Below are 17154 nucleotides of genomic sequence, written 5' to 3' on the forward strand. Positions count from 1 at the left end.
GCAAATAACATCTGCGCTGCTGTTGTAGCTCCTCTTCTTTCTTATAAAGCAAGTTTATAAAGATAGTTCAGTTTATCAGTTAATAGATGAGACTTTTTAAAAAATTGCTGGTGTTTTTGTTTTGGAAGTTTAGAAAAAGCCTCTAGTGATACAGTGGTCATGGGGAGATCATGTTCTTAACTCCAGGCGCTGATGACCTCACTGTCAACAATCACAATAGTCTTCCTCATTGGCCCAGTATCAACTACCTTACAAATAAGTGGGTACCTTTGCCCACTGTGGGAGATGCTGGGGTCATCTGCACACAAGAGACCTATTCCCCCACAACCTCCTTTCGCACTGGATTTCCAGTGTCAGTGCATCTCTGCCGGAAAGCAAAAGGCACTATGCCAAAAACCCCATGTGACCAAGCAGCACACATGTGAACTGATTTTATTATAGAAGTTCAGAAGCTTCTATAATGCACTAAGGGAGTCTTCAGTGGTTAAGTATTCAGGAAAGAAATCTTGGGGCCATTGTGGATAGCTCAGTGAAAAGCATTGCAACCTGGGATGCAACAACAGTGAAAAATATTAACTCATTATTGGAAAGTTGGGGTTGAAAATAAGTTGACCTCTTTGTGGTACCTTTCCAAATGTGTGGCCGGATTTGGAATCCTGCATACCAGTTTTCCTGAGCCTGATACTCTCGAGATGTTTCAGAATCTCAAGTTCTGTCATTCCCAGCCAGCATGGCCCAATGGTCTGGTACTATGGGAGTTTACAGCTTGATGTTACTGACACACCTACCGGAGTCCTGGTTGACCTCTGAAATATAGGCAGTTTACCAAGAAATATAGTCTTGATCACTTGTTGGCATGCTGACCCCCTTAACTAAAGCACTTTTGGCTCCCAAGTAATCCATTTTGCCTTACATCCTGTTTAGTGAAACCATCCTTCTCCCAATCCAAATATAGTGGTGAATGCCTGGGACAGGAATAGGTGTAGGTATCTCAATAAATGCTGATAAACTAAATCTCAACAGACAAGACTGAAGAATGTTCATAGATGGTATGATTGGGTAGTGAGTTAATATTTGGCCTGCTCTTGATGGAATTGCAGTTTCCCTTAAGAGAATTTGGTGGTGGTGTTTTTAGGTCAAGCCTTGCTTATAGGCACCCAAATGAAGTCTGTAGGGTGGAAAACTTTCTGCCTTCAGTTGGCGTGCTAGCTGCAGCCTCTCCTTGATAACTAAAATTTTGCCACATTTATCCATGCTATGTTGATATCTCACATGTGGCTATACATTAGGCTGCCTGTATAAGAGTTTTCAGAAACTTCAGCAGGTTCAGTGACCAAGTTACTGATGGGAACCTGCTGTGCTGAATATGTTTTTGCTGGAACCAAAAGAACTTTGCTGGCTTCTAGTATGCTTTTGGATGCAGTTCAAAGTGCATTTTAGTGTCTGAAGCCCTAAACAGCCTCAGGGCAACAATCTTCTCTTATATGTGTGTGCCTGTTTGCTTAGTTTATCAACTGAAGCCCTGATCCAGTTGCCTCCACCTTTGGAAGTTTGATTTACCTTGAAAAGACAAATGACAGGGGCAGGGCCCTTTTTTTGAAGTGTGGCAGCTTGACTTTGGAGCTTTCTCCCTAAACATTTTTGCCTAAAGGTAAAGGTAAAGGTACCCCTGCCCGTACGGGCCAGTCTTGACAGACTCTGGGGTTGTGCGCCCATCTCACTTAAGAGGCCAGGGGCCAGCGCTGTCCGGAGACACTTCCGGGTCACGTGGCCAGCGTGACATCGCTGCTTCTGGCGAGCCAGAGCCGCACACGGAAACGCCGTTTACCTTCCCGCTGGTAAGCGGTCCCTATTTATCTACTTGCACCTGGAGGTGCTTTCGAACTGCTAGGTTGGCAGGCGCTGGGGCCGAGCAGCGGGAGCGCACCCCGCCGCAGGGATTTGAACCGCCGACCTTTCGATTGGCAAGTCCTAGGCGCTGAGGCTTTAACCCACAGCGCCACCTGCGTCCCTAAACATTTTTGCCTAGTACCTACTTAAATGTCTTTTAGGTGTCTGGTGAAGGCTTTTTAATGTACTTGAGTCTTCAACATATATATTAATCGTACCAGCTTTTAGTAAGTACACTTACTCTTCTGACTTTTCTTTTTCCTTGTATATTAGATGGATTTTACTTAGTATCTTAGTATTATATTTTGTATTAGTATTTAATCTTTTATCTGAGTCACCTCAGAGATAAGCAGACGGAATACAGTAGTTCTAAATTAAAAAATAACTAGATGCTCATATGATATTCAACTAAGCAATTGATTGTCGTTTGTCTTTTCAAGGCAAATCGAGTAATAAAAATTTCACGATCTGAAGACGATACAGAGAGGTGTTGTGCTTCTGTTTCTATTATTATGGGATGCACTATTGTTGCAAGGAACCATGGATTTTGGCAGTTTCATAGTCAGTTTTGTCTTTGGTGAATGATTTAATCCCAAACGGCAGACTGGTGGCCATTTTAAGAACAGATTGTTAACTAAATACCATGTAACTGCTTGGATTTATGGCTGTAATCAGGACAGAGTGACATCAGTGGAAGATCTTTAGTGACCTGGAGATTGTACTGATGGTTAGGTAACAGAAATGGTGGTTGCTACTTAAGTTTACAAGATTTATTTATTGTTCCGATTACATTGGGTGATCTTTGATCCAAATAAAGGCAAATAAGGAACTGGTACACAGCATATTATTTAGGCATGCATTTGACTGGCATTATTATCGGCATGTGATTCATTGCCATCATTCCCTCTCGCTACGACTTCCTGCAGAAGCCAATCCAAAGCAGAAATTGATTAGAACTTGGCGGTGTACTCAGTACTCACCTGTCACTGTGTACAGTACAGTTCCTGCTCTATAAATACAACTGTAGGATCAGAAATAATAGCATACTGACCTCAAATCAGGATTTTCATACGTTTGCCTTCCTTATGACCTTAACGCCGTAGTTTGTGTTAATGACGCTTGGCAACCCTGAAATTTATATCATAGGAACAAGCAGTGATCTGTCTTTATTAGCTTCGCAGTTTGTCGAATACATTATAGTTCGTCTGAATGCAGGCTTTCAGGTACTCTTTTAAATATTAATGACTGGTCTCCAGTAGTCAGCATAAATATGATTTGCATTAGCACGAGTCATAGCGTATTGAGTGCTTCTGATGTCAACCATTCAGTGTTCTAATACCTGACATCATCTCCCGAGGTCACTACCAACTTTGACCTTTCTCCTTGCGCACAGTTTCTCCAGTCTCAGAAGCTCTTTTGAATTGATTTGAAATTTTGACTCTCTCCTTTATGAGGCAGTAAAATTGATAATTATTCAGATGGGAACTGAGTGCTGAGTGAAAAATCAATTCCACCCGCTCTCTGCTGCGTATAAAATTACTTCTGACTCTGCTGGTCTAAACGAATGGCCAAGGTAAAAGCAGCAGGCAGGGATAGTAGAAAGAGTTAGCTGGACGGAGCTAATAGCCTAAAGGGATGGCTTTTTGAGATGAGGGAGTGAGCCAGTTGGGGGCGGTTATCAGCAATGATGGGACTCATTGATTATATGTTTACATCAGGTTTCCATTGGGTTATAAATCAGCCCTGAATAGAAACAGAACCCAAGGACTTGAATCTTACCAGAGGGACAATGAATTAGATTATTCTCATTTTCACACTCAGATGAAAAGTGAGCCATTGATTATTCATCGGCAGGCCATTAAACCCTGGCTTTAGAGCTGATTTGACTATCATGGCGGCTAATGAACAAGACTGTTGCTTCACAACTAGAGGTTTCAGTTTTCTAGACAGCTGTGTCTTGTAAGTAATGCCTAACCCTATTAAAAGGAAGGGGGTTATTACAAATTGCTTAACAGTGCTAGAAAACTAGGCCCTAATGACTAATTGTACTGTGAGCTTAAAGAGGCTTGTCAGTTCTTTAAAGTGATGCAATGTAACAGAATATTTTCCCCTGTTCCTCTGTTCTGGCGGAAGCACTGTTTATATTGTGCTTCTTTTAAAATAACGAAAGGAGCATCCCTAAATACAGGTGCATATCTGCACAAGCGTCAAATAGGTAGGTAAAAGAAAGTTTTCTTGTTACTGAAGAAATGGAAATACATTTTAACCAGCTATAGCACGACAGTGGCTTTCCTGGATTAGATGACATTTAAGGTCCCTTCCAACATTCTGGTTCTGTTTAACGAGAAATGCTATTTGCTGGTTCCATAGAATGAATGCCAAACTGCTCCTTTATTCAGCTGGCATTGACCAGTTCCTATGCCATATCAACTGTACCACCCAGGGGTGCCAACTTGAATAAAATATTATTTTGGGAGGCTAAGTAAGCCCTGCTCCACGTAATTGATCACATGACATGGTGCACAGACACAAGGCAAATGGCAGCCTAGAGTTAGGGGGACTACATGTCTTTTCTTGTGGCATAAAGAGCCAAAGGAAAGAGTGGTCTTAGTCTTTAGAACCATGAGAACAATTTCAGCTGACCACCATAGCACTGCACTGCTGTTTTGCTATCCTCCTGACTACTGGGATATTAAAGAAGTAATAGATGAGGAGGATGTGCTGTGCTGGCAGCAGGGATATGAGAGAGGGAAGATTAGAGGATGAAAGACCATTGTAAAACTATTCAGATTATTGTGAGCATACGTATAACGTAGTAAAGCATGCCATCTGCTTATCTCCATCTGAAACCACATGCATATGTTAAGATTCAAATATATGTTGGTCCTGTGAGATAAAGGCCTCATAACTTCATAAAACATCTGAACACATAGCAAAGAGCAGACTATCCAAGTGCTTCACTGCTTGGCTTGATTGGGTTATACAATAAACAGGACCTCTGCTAAAGCCTTGAGGGGTAGGAATAATAATATTGTGGATATAGTCAGAGGCATTTAAAACATATAGTCTTATTAAGAGTATTAGAAGTTCAGTGAAAGGCATTTATTTAATTATGTCTCAGAATGAAAACTACTTCTGTGAGTGTATATCAGATAGTTAGTCCTGGAGCAATGATCTTTAAGAGGTTTTAGCTCTCTCCGTTGCCTGATCTTGCCTGCTGAAGAAATGAAATAGAAATTTGTGCAGAATGCAAATGGAGTTGCCCTTGCTCACATAAGTGAAACTGCTCTAGAAACGTGGAATGTAAGAAGCCCAATTATGCATAATTTCTTTTTTTTATTATATGATTGGGTGTTGTTTTATATTCCTAACCAGTATCACTTCTTAGCTTTAATACAGTCTTGTTCAACATAGTAAAATGCATCCTCTTTAAATATCCTTGTGCTTGCTTCCTCTTTTACTACAAATTACAAATGCAGCTATTCCGTCCTTGCTAAGATTAAACAAAGCCAACACCCTTCCCCAACTGTTTTTTTAAAAGTGTTGCATTTAATTAACTAATGTTTGAATCGCATACATAAGCTGTAACTTAACAACTCGCTCCGACGTAAATAGAAGTTATGTTAATACGTTTTCTGCAGTTCATAAATCAATAGAAGTTTCCGTTCTTCAGTGCTGGTTATGTTGTTCATCCCAAAGTTAACCACAGCCCTTAGAGGGAATAGTCTGTCCTTCCTATGGGGCGCCCATGTGTAACTTGCAGGAGATATTCAGTGCTTTGACATACTTTGCGGTACCTTCTTCATATTTAAAATTCTGATTGCTTTTCTTGGTATTAAGCAGTGGGAGAAGCAGCAGTGTGCCTAGTAGTTTACAAAAGGATTAAAAATTAGTCTGCTTCACAGGGGGATCGGGTTAAAATACGCCATTAATAAAATGCCTTAATGTTTCACGCTAGTGTTTTTCACAATAAGTAAAAAAGCAAAAGTCTGATCACCCCTGTTCACCTTTGGATGAATGTTCTCAGCACTGTATAGCACATTATCTTTTTGATTCTACCTTTTCAGACGGCATCTCAGTCATTTTTATAGCAACTAGAATACTATGTGGACAAGACTATAGCCTTACTATGAAGGGTGGGGTGGGGTGGCTATAACACAAGAAGAGGATTTGTTTAAACAAATGTGTGTGTGCTTTTTCTCTTTCTCAGGGGAGGGGAGGGTAACCCAGGGGAGGGAGGAAAAAAGCAACCAGAGGGGGTGATGCCCCCATCTCACTCTATCAAAATTAAATGTACCCTCAGGCCCCAAACAATGGGCAACCACTCATATCTGGATCCAGGATTTTAGCATATTTTAAGGATATGATCCAATAAGCATCATAACTTTTTCTTAATTGAAAGAAATATAACAGCTGTAGACCCAATCAGCAGAGATGTGGGTGGTTAAGGAACAGGAAAAGATACTTTATTGAATGAGCCAAAATTCAATCTCAAAGCCACTTATTGAACTATTGACATAAATTTAGGCATTTCAGCATTGATTGATAGTTTAATATAAATAATTTCATGAATTTGGGGGGAGGAACTGGATGTGCCTTAAAATATATTAACTTTTTATTCTGTCAGACGTATAATACATTTATTAATTACTCTGCCTTTGTGCTCGTGTAACTTTTATCAACAAAATAATTGCCTTCTCATCTTAAGGCAGAGTAATTCAATAAGCAAAACAATATTTCATAATGGTGTGACGGTGTCAGCAGCTTTGATAAAAGCACAATGCAGGTATAATTCCACCTGCACAGAATGCTGTGCTTACAATTCTCTGTGTAAAATTATAAAATGGAGGAGGGGACCCCACTAAACCTTTCGTCCATTGTTTTGCATCTTGCATAACTTTTCCGCTTTTAATCCGAAGCTGGCTACTTTATAGTTCTTCAGAGCAGTTGCACTTTAAGAGTGCAATCTGTTTGTAAAACAAAACAGTCAAATCGAGCAAGAATGACTTCCCGGATCAGAAAGCTTGTTAAGCACTTAACAATACAGTGTGCTACTTTGGTGTGCATAGAAGTTTAGCTTCGTAAAGTAACAAGTATCGCCTAGTCCATGGATGGAGACAAAAAGGCTGCAATTTGGCTTTCAGAAAAAATTGCTAGAGGTGTTGATGGTAGAGGTGTACCCTAAGGCTAGGCAGCTGGTGTATATATGCTTTTTGTTTATCCGTTTCTGGTTTATGTACCCTTTAGGCCAACAGATGAAACAATTGCTCCTACAGGGTCAGCTGCTGGTCAGAGGCAAAGTAAGAAAAGGCTTTGCGTTCAAACACGTCAGCCATCGTTTTAGCGCAGCTGGCACCTGCTACTGGTGCACAGCAGGAGGGTTAAAGGTCAAAGAGGCAGTTGTTCTAAACTCAGTGATGGCTTAAAGGGACTTGTAGATTAATCTGCTTTATTAACTTCCGTATATTAGATAACTATTGCAGTGAATGAAAGCATGTCTTTCTGAATAAGTACCATCACCTCTTTCCCTTTTAAATTGGCTTTTGAGTAATGAATATTAAATAGAATGCGTTTCAGGGGTAATTAAATGAAAACATTAGGATGCTGGTGTTTGCATCTTATTTGAAACTTTGTTGCATATTTATAAAGCACGGCTTACCTTTATATTTTGAGGAAAAACAAATAACCGGGGTGTTTTGAATTACAAATGAAATCTCTCATGCTTACTGAACAATTGTAATTTTCTAGACAAACCTCCTTTAAAACAGCAGCAACCACGGAACAATCTTTAAAAATATTTGTATCAGAATTTGCCCACTTCTTTGCAGTTGTCTGACTTTGTTACTTTTTGATTCAGAAGTCGTACAAAATGTTTTGGTTATGTTTTCCGCATAAAATGGATGTTGCCAAATGGCAGGATCTAACCATTTGATTGAAAGCTGGCTAAGTCATTGGTCTTGCCTGCATTTTTATTTTAGGATGAAATGAAATAGTAAGTGTTGCAGAAACATTTGCACATCTGTCTGTTTGAATGTCCCAGTGGTTGTAGTCAGAGCTTCTTGGTATGTCTCTGAATGCGTGTTACAGGGAAACGAACGGCCATGGGGAAAGCTGTTGCCTGCATTCCTGGCCGCCTCTTATTGACTGCTGTTGAAAACACAGTGTTGAACTAGATCGGCCATTGGCATGATCCAGTAGACCCCGTTCTAATGATGGGATGGCAACATGGGCGGGGGGGGGGGGAGCCAAGTCGCTCAGTGTTCTTTATGACTGAATGGGGATTGAACTCAAATCCACCTAATCTGTCTAAACATTCTGGCCCAGCAATGGTTAGTTTTGGGCCTTCCAAATGTTGCTCAACTACAACTCCCATCTTCCCTATGCTGGTTGGGTCTGATGAAGTACAATAAGATTGGGGGGGGGTAACAGGTTAGCCACCCCATTTCTAGGCACCATACTGCACTGGCGATCTCTCACATCAGATGTATGTATTTTTTAAAAATTAAATTCCCAAACTGCCCTTCATTTGAGGGTTTAGGATATAAGGCCACAAAAATACATAATGTAGTAACAAACAAAAACAATACTCCCCTCCCCCCCAAAAAAAAATTTAAAAGGCCATCTTCAGATCTGGTGAAAATATACTTCTCAGTCAAGTTCATTTATTTCCAGGTTTTAGGGGCATATCCTTTGTTCTGTTTCCTGGTTCTTCTGAGCTCGCATGGCATCGCATGGCATATTGCCCAAATTGTGGATCCTGAGCTGGGTCCTTGACTTCTTTGAAAACAGTGATAATCTTTGGTGAAAATGCCTTCTCAAACACTTGGTTCCATAGATCATAGGTGTCTCTGCATGCAATTGAGATGGCCCTTTTCTTACCTCAAATATTCTACTAGAGAGGAGGTCTCTGCTGGTTTATTATGGTTAGAGCTTTTGCGATTTGTGCTACCATTTAAGCAGCACAAATAGTGCTCTTTAGTTGGTTAGTTATTGATGTACTCAGATTAATGCTACCGACAGAAAACCAATTAACTTCTTTTTGGCATAAAGAGCAATATTCCAGTCTGTAATAAATATTCCAGTGAACATTGGTTAACCAGAGGATTCCAAAGAGACTGTTACAGAAGCAGTATTAAGTAGGAGAAGCAATATTCAAGGAAGTTGTTTTTAATAATGCCAGAATGTATCCTGCTACTTCTAGCTTTGATGGGTGGTGGTTGTGAGAAATTATATTAATTGAAAAAGACTCTTGATTACTTTTTATAATGCAGTAAGGGAAGACCTGTTGCCACTCAGTAATTCCAATCATTTGGAATAGCTACTGTTAGTATTCAATTTCCCACCCGTCATTTTATAAGAATGTGCTTTCAAATTATCATTTGTTCCAAATGCGAATAGTTGCAAGTAACAAATTGTTCCATAAAATTTAGGATCAGTTTGTGAACCACTTGAGAACAAAGAGATTAAAGAAGCCTGTATACATATACAAGCTGTTCCAGCAAGTCTCTTCAATGCTTTGCCAAGCACACAAATAAGCCGATCTTCTAGAATAATTTGTGGTTCTCTATATCATAGAATCATAGAGTTGGAAGGGACCCTGAGGATCATCTAGTCCAACCCCCTGCAATGCAGGAATATGCAACTGTCCCACGCAGGGATCGAACCTGCAACCTTGACAGTATCAGCATCACACTCTAACCAACTGCGCTATCTAGGTAGCAGTTGTGTTAGGCTCAGGGTCGCACCTTTCTTTTCACCCAAGGCACTAACATTCTTTTGAACTTTGGTCTTTATCTTTCCCTTATAAACTTTGTTGTGTCTTTCAAAACCCTTTCTCTAAACATCAAGCCATTATTCTTGATAGTTCATGACCACTCTAATTTCTGTCCTTTTCATCTCTTCCTGGTCTGCACTGGAATGCAGGTTTTGGCAAACAATTGTGCAATACCGAGACACAGCATATAGATTTTGTGTACTTTGCCTATCATGATTTCAAGAGCAGGGTTGCTTTTTGTTGATACCCATTAGGGGTCAATGGAAAATAAACATCCTTTTTTTTTTAAAAAAAAGGGAAGTATTCTTCAACATGCTCTTCTATCACTTTCCCTCAGCCCGCTTTGCAAAACTACCTTCTGGTTTCAGCATCTTGTGGAAGAGGAATGACTCTCAAAGCAGTGTCTGTTTGATCACTGATAGAATAGAAAGGAAGATATTTTGCAATGATCAAGCACTAGGAAGAAATGGCGCAGAGTATATGTCCCAATGATTTAAGTATAAAACAGACACCGAAGGTTCCAGCAACAGTTTAGGGCCAGATGTGGAGGGCTGGTAGGCTAAAAGCTAGCTTTGCAATCATAGACTCTTGCCAAGGCCATTGGTGGAGGAAGCATATGACACAGCTATTAAGAGGATCAGGCTGTCTGTGCCTTTCTTCTCTCAAGAGGCACTTGTAATGGATGCTATTTTCTCCCCTCATTAATCATGTGGTAGTGATTGTTCAAAGAGGAGCTGTTATCCAATCCCAGTAGTGGAAATTTAGTGCAAATATGGTAACATGTGGAGCATTTGTTCTACGAAGGGCCTGCGTTAGCATTGCCAAAAGGAGAAATATGTTTGATTAAGTGCTTAAAGAGCTCATCATAATTTCCAAACGGTCCATACTGCAATATGATATACTCTAACTGGAAGGGACTCTTAACTCTAATGAGTTTGCTAGTTGAAGAATGCCAAGCTTCATCCAAATGAGCAACTCACAAATCCTTTTTTGTGTGTGTGAGCGATAAGTTATTCAAGCCTTGAGGAAGAAAAATCTGCACATCCAAAAGCCCAGATGGGAAGATACAAGGGTGCTTGAGTTTGAAAACATCTGTTGGGTGCATCACACACCCAAATATAAAGCAGCCTGGAAATGACACAGAATGCAATAGAGAGCTGACAAGGAATTCAATGTAGACAAGAACAAGAGATACCTCTTCTGATTATGTTTCTGCTTGTAAGTGCAGCATGTCAGCCACACACCACCTATTTAACCTGCAGGAAAATAAATCTATAGCAACGCAAACTGTTGTGCTAACGGTGCAGCCATTTTGATGTTAACAAAGCCTCTCCTTCCGGAGGGGAGGGGTTGTGAGCGGGACCAGATCCTCGCGTCATGCAGGGGGCGTTCTGCCCCCTGCCCTGCCATCATCGCTGGCGCGCCACGCCTCCCAGCTGGGTACCCAATCGGGAGACACTGCGGGGGCGTGGTTTAGCCGCTCAAATGCGGCCGCGGCGGTTAGGCATTGGAATGTGTTGTTGGTGTATGGAAGGGCCATCGCCTACCCCTTCACTTATGGGTATTCCGTTAAAGGAATCCGGCGGTCGTGGATCCTGTCCGATGCCCTGTGTGGCGGGGGGCCGTGACACGACCCCCGGTGGCATCAGGGGAGAACTTATAGTTGTATTGGCATCAACAGGCTCCCCCTACTGGTGGTTAACCCCTTGTCAGACTCACCCCTCTCCAAGTGGGTGGAGTCAAATTTGCTCTTGTCCAATGCCTAAGCCAATACCTTCTCACATGCTGTAATCAATAAAGTTGTGGCCTTTTCTAGCCCATTAACCTAATATACTGTGTCCACGTGTCTTTATTAACCCAAAGCGGGGGACGGGTACTCGAATCACAACTGGACCTTCCATCTCCCTGTTTCACGAGTGAACCAGGCAGACACATGAACCACAAACATGGCTGCTGTTGTCGCATCCAGCTGCACTCCATGTCAGATGCATTGCCCTTCACCGGTACTTGCTTTTAATAGCATTGATGTCAACATATTGGAAATCTGCAAATCAAACTGAAAGTGCTTAAAATTGATATTTTGAATCAACATTGTTTTTAGAGTGAGGCATTAGACTGGCACATTTGCAGTCAAGCTGCTTCCTGTCTTCCCATTACTGTTGTATTTACTTTCAGATAAAACGTAGACGTCAACTTTATTATCTTGTCAGCAGTTTGGAAGGCATTTTGCCAGTTGTCAAAAGTTTCAGCAGTAAACTGTAAGATAGGATGAGATACTAGCTTTTTAATTGGTGTGGAACTGTTATGACATGATGTTAATAGATACCGCAGGTGTAAGAAACGCTTGAGCTCTTATTCAAAATGTCTTCCTAAATAAAGAAAGAGACACCTGGGAAACTGAATTTGTTTTTTCCCTTTAGCAGGGTCACTTCCTGTGGTTAAACTGTGCCATTCATAATGTATTTTGGGTTGTCTTAACTTAATTTCCACACACTTGATATGAAGGTGAGAGCTTTCGTTCTTGGTTTCCCAAGATTCACAAGATGGGGATTTCAAGTTACCCTACCACTTTGAAAAGTGATTGATTATATAGAAGGGGCATTGCCCGTGTTGCAATCTAAAATTCCATTCCATCTGTGATGCCTTTGTCCACAGATACAACTGAATAGGTGGCCCAGCAATGACAACAAATAGGTCGTAAGACATAAGAAACATTCTCCAAGAACTAAAATTACTTTAAAAATAATCACATACAGATTCCATGTGCACATTATCAAATCCATCTAGCCCAGTGTTTTTCAACCTTTCTTACCCATTGCTCCATTTTAGCTAACATAAAAATCCCATGCCTCCCCAGCTGCCCTAATTATGTCACAGTGGTACCTCGGGTTACATACGCTTCAGGTTACAGACTCCGCTAACCCAGAAATAGTGCTTCAGGTTAAGATCTTTGCTTCAGGATGAGAACAGAAATCATGCTCCGGCGGCACAGCAGCAACAGGAGGCCCCATTAGCTAAAGTGGTGCTTCAGGTTAAGAACAGTTTCAGGTTAAGTACAGACCTCCGGAACGAATTAAGTACTTAACCCGAGGTACCACTGTATTTGAATTTTCAAATGGATTGAAATTTTATGACTTACTTTTATACTTCTTTTGTACTTTTTCTTTTCTTTTTTTACACTCATCCCACTCCCCCCAGATCTTCCCAGCTTTGGAAACACTACTCTAGCCCATTATTTTCTGCTGCGACAGGCATCTGCTTTCCAAAGCCTAGGGCAAGATGAATCTTCCGCAACCGTGCTATCAGAGATCCTTCTTAAAAAAACAAAAAACCAGGAGTAGCCAGGGTTTTGAACTTGGACCTGTATGCAAAGCATTTGCATATTTTGCGATTTTTTCCTGACTTTACTCAGATTGCTAGATCTTCTTGGTTGGAAGGCGGAGAGTTTTAGAAGGCCGCATTCATCGAGAGAATTTGTCACTCTTCATTACATGAATTGTGCACATCAGAGCACATTGCACTGTTTCCTACTTTTCCTCGTATGCACAAAAACTCAGTTTGTGAGAGGCCTCGCTCATTCCTTGCACACTTGAAAATGGTTATGAGGTACAACTTAGGACTGATCATGGAATTTACAGTGGTACCTCGGGTTACAGACGCTTCAGGTTACAGACTCCACTAACCCAGAAATAGTACCTCGGATTAAGAACTTGGCGGCGGCGGCAGGAGGCCCCCATTAGCTAAAGTGGTGCTTCAAGTTAAGAACAGTTTCAGGTTAAGAACGGACCTCCAGAACGAATTAGGTTCTTAACCAGAGGTACCACTGTATAGCTATGTCCTGAACGTGCACATCACCTTTAATTTTTCACAAATCTTTATGTCTCTCTACAGTGTATTTTGCATGGTTCCTTTCACCTTTGTTGAAGGTTACAAATTTTACTCTCAGTCTAGATTAAATTATTGTGGCCCAATCCAGCTTCCTGTGTGTTGGCTCACTGAGCTTTGGGTTCTGCTATGCACATGGGGACACATGGAAGCCGCACATAGTACAACGCCTATTTACAGTTCCTCTTTCAGCTAGCATTATGCACACACAGCTCTGCTGGACTAGGTGATAATTTTTGTTTTAAATTTATTCTGCTGCAGTTAAACTGACGTACGGAACTTCTGCACAGTTGTAAAAAGACATGGCATTTAGGAGATTGCATACCCCTGCATTGAACTGAGTTATGAAACCACCCAGGGGAGATATTTATATCAGTGCTGCGAAGACCTTGATTTAAAAAACAGCAATTTGATAATGTTAAACTGAAATAATTGTAATTTAATTGTAATATAAAATATAAGATTAATATACTGCAATAGAAGCCCCATTTGATTTCTGTTTGTTTGGTTGCAGTATGGAGGGAATTGCTATGTTTTATTTGCATATCTTATGTTTTCCGCTAATGACTTTTAGCTTTTTCTTTCATTGGATCATATTGCTCAGGTGTAAGTTTCTTTTACTAGAAATGTTGGAGGATGTGTCTTTTTTCTGGAACCACTATCAGTCCAGAGAGCAAGCGTTATCTCTGGATCATGCATGTGTAATGAGAACAGGCAATAAATTCAAATGTTCTTTTTCTTTCAAGCTTTCCCCACTTGTGAGTTGCTCAAAAGCCCTTTATCATTGTTGCATTCCTTTGAATGTGTTGGTATCCTTTTATAAAACATTGTGTTCAAAACTAGATATGACGCACATGGTTTCCTCTCCTTCTGAGGCCTAACCTCCCACATCCTACATACGATACTTCGGAAAGCAAACTAAAACAGCCTTTATTTCCTTTCCCCATGTCCCAATGCTGATTCATATGTTCAGTGTTCCATGCTAACTCTTCTTATATCAGAGCTTCACTTCGCAGCCCAATGTAGAGCCAGATGGCAGATTATAATCAAAATGTAAATGTTAAAAATAACCCTCCTTCCTAAAAGCACAAAAATGGGGTGTGTTTTTTTACATTGGACTTTATTGACTGTTGTTTCTACAAGATAGTGTCCCACTTTGTTTCAGGGTTGTTTTAAACTGTATTCATCTCCTCTCCATTGATTGCTGTTCTTTCTAAGATTGTAACATCTGTATTTTTCAGTCACTGCATCACCAACATCAGCAGACCTCACTCTCTGCTTTGGGTACAGCTTTCCAAACAATTCAGTAACCACCCGGCTTAGGCCCAACTCACACCAAATGCTCCTTGCTTTAAATATTTGCTGTTTAAATTGAGATCCTGCCTATTTAGTGACACACAGAATCTGTGCCACCAAGACCACCAGCCAGCAACATTGTGTTCAGCTTCTAACAAAGAGCAGTATGGTTTAATTCCCCAAAACAAATCTTGTACATTATACTCTCCGCCTCTCCTAGATATATTGCAGTTTCTGTGAACCCAGGCTCTTGTTGCATCAGACCATTGTAGAGATGGAAAGCACAGGCAAAACTGTGCGTGTTGTACTAAGTATTCATGCAGAACCATTTTGTATTTGCAAGTTATTTGGCAAGAGTTGGTACCTAATGCTGCAGACACTGGATGTTCTGCTCAGAAAGCAGTTGTGGGACCTAAACCAAATCATTAAACCCAACATTGTCTTCTCTAACTGGCATCAAGGAGACCAGGGTTCTTTTCTGACATCTGCTGTCAGAGATTTTTTTAAGTGAAACTGTCATGGGCCCTTGGGCCTGCAAAGCAGACGCTCTACTTCAGTCAGCCAGCTTCCGAAGTCCAGTAATTTTGATTCTTTTAGTTTCCCATGGAACAGCATTGTGGCGGTGGTGGTGTTTAGGACAGCCTTTCTCTCTTTTTTTCAATTTTTTTATTAGTTTTCCAAATTTGTAACAAATATAACACACACAAAATAACAAAACATACTGAAAAGAAGAACAAACAAACATTAAAATAAATAAATCTTACTATTAAAAATCCAATTTGATTTCCATTGTTAAGTGACTTCCTCGAATCCTCCCTGAGTTTCATTAAATCACATTGAGGGAATTTTCCAATATCCACTTTCTAATAAAATTAACTTATTCAAATTACTATCTTCCTTCCTTTTCATAATATTCTCAATCCATATTATTATACAATTCAACATACTTTAATCCTAGGCCAATTTGGTACTTGCAAGTATTTCCACTTATGTTATATTATAATATTTAGCTAAATATTCCTTAAATTTCTTCCAATCCTCTTGATGTTCCTCCTCTTTCTGATCGTGGATTCTTCCAGTAAAGTCAGCCAGCTCCAAAAAGTCCAACATCTTCATCTGCCAATCTTCCACTGTTCATATTTCATGTGATTTCCAATTTTGGGCTAGTAAAATTCTCGCTGCAGTTGTGGCATACAAAAACAGTCTAACGTCTTTTGGGGGCAATTCCATTCCTATTATTCCAAGTAGACAGGCTTCTGCTTTCTTGATAAATGTATATTTCAACATTTTTTTCAGTTCATTATATATCTTTTCCCAGAAGTCTGTCACCTTAGGACACGTCCACCACATGTGGGAAAAGGTACCTTCTTTTTCTTAGGACAGCCTTTCTCAACCTTGACTCCTCAGATGTTGTTGGACTACAACTCCCATCAACCCTGACCACTGGCCATGCTAATTAGGGATAATGGGAGTTGTAGTCCAACCCAAAGCTGAGAAAGGCCTAGTTTAGGAGGACGTGCGTGAATAGATAGATTAGATTTCTAGCCCATTTTGAATCATCTTTTTAACCTGTATGCCTCAGTAATAGTCATCCCTGTGTGCTGACAACAATGAAAAGAGGCCTAGGTTGTATTCCCCATTACACTACTAGTGATGAAGCTTTGACAATGTCCTTGTTCTCAGTAATTTGCAAGGTCTGGATAATTTCTTTCATTTAGTGAAACAAGTTGTTTGACTTTTTCTTGGGCAGTTATTACAATCTGGCTTGCAGTGTATGTCAGGTCTCGGGGGACTCACCTCACTGCTACTCATTGGTTTTGAAAAAATAATCAAAGGATTTTCCTTGTGTTTGATGCTGGGATGAGGACTTTTTAGTTATTTTGTTACAGCAATGGACTACTTTTTCCTCACCAAATTTTACAAATGCAGAACTCTAAACCTACTTGGGCACTACCTCATGTTTGTGTTCTGGACGCTATAAACTATGAAATGTCTTGTTTACTTTGGTTTTTTCACTATAAAGCTCACGATAGTGTGTCCCAAAACAAAATTTGTTCATTCTCAGAAGAGGCCAGGAAGCTCTCTGCAACATCTCAATTATCTGAAGGCCAGCATCAATTCCTTCCATCTCACTACAGAAATCTGCTTTTGGAAATACGGCTCTGTGGCTTTGCATCCTCAATAATGGCACACTTGAATTTCATTCATATCCTGTATTTTCATGGGAAATGTCCCCCATGAAACAATTTAGCGTTCTACCACTATATAAATTTCTCTTTGTGTTCCTTCTCCTTTCTCCTTTGTAATAT

The 17154-nt window shown here is 40.4% G+C and overlaps 1 protein-coding gene across 1 annotated transcript in view; it reads left to right on the top strand.

Annotated features, from left to right (window-relative positions):
* Positions 1 to 17154, top strand: part of RANBP17 (RAN binding protein 17) — a 170003-nt gene that overhangs the window by 139360 nt on the left and 13489 nt on the right. The gene's annotated exons all lie outside the window — the stretch shown is intronic.

The sequence above is a fragment of the Podarcis melisellensis genome, assembly GCF_964234715.1.
Source record: "Podarcis melisellensis genome assembly, chromosome: 3".
Taxonomy (NCBI): Eukaryota; Metazoa; Chordata; class Lepidosauria; order Squamata; family Lacertidae; genus Podarcis; species Podarcis melisellensis.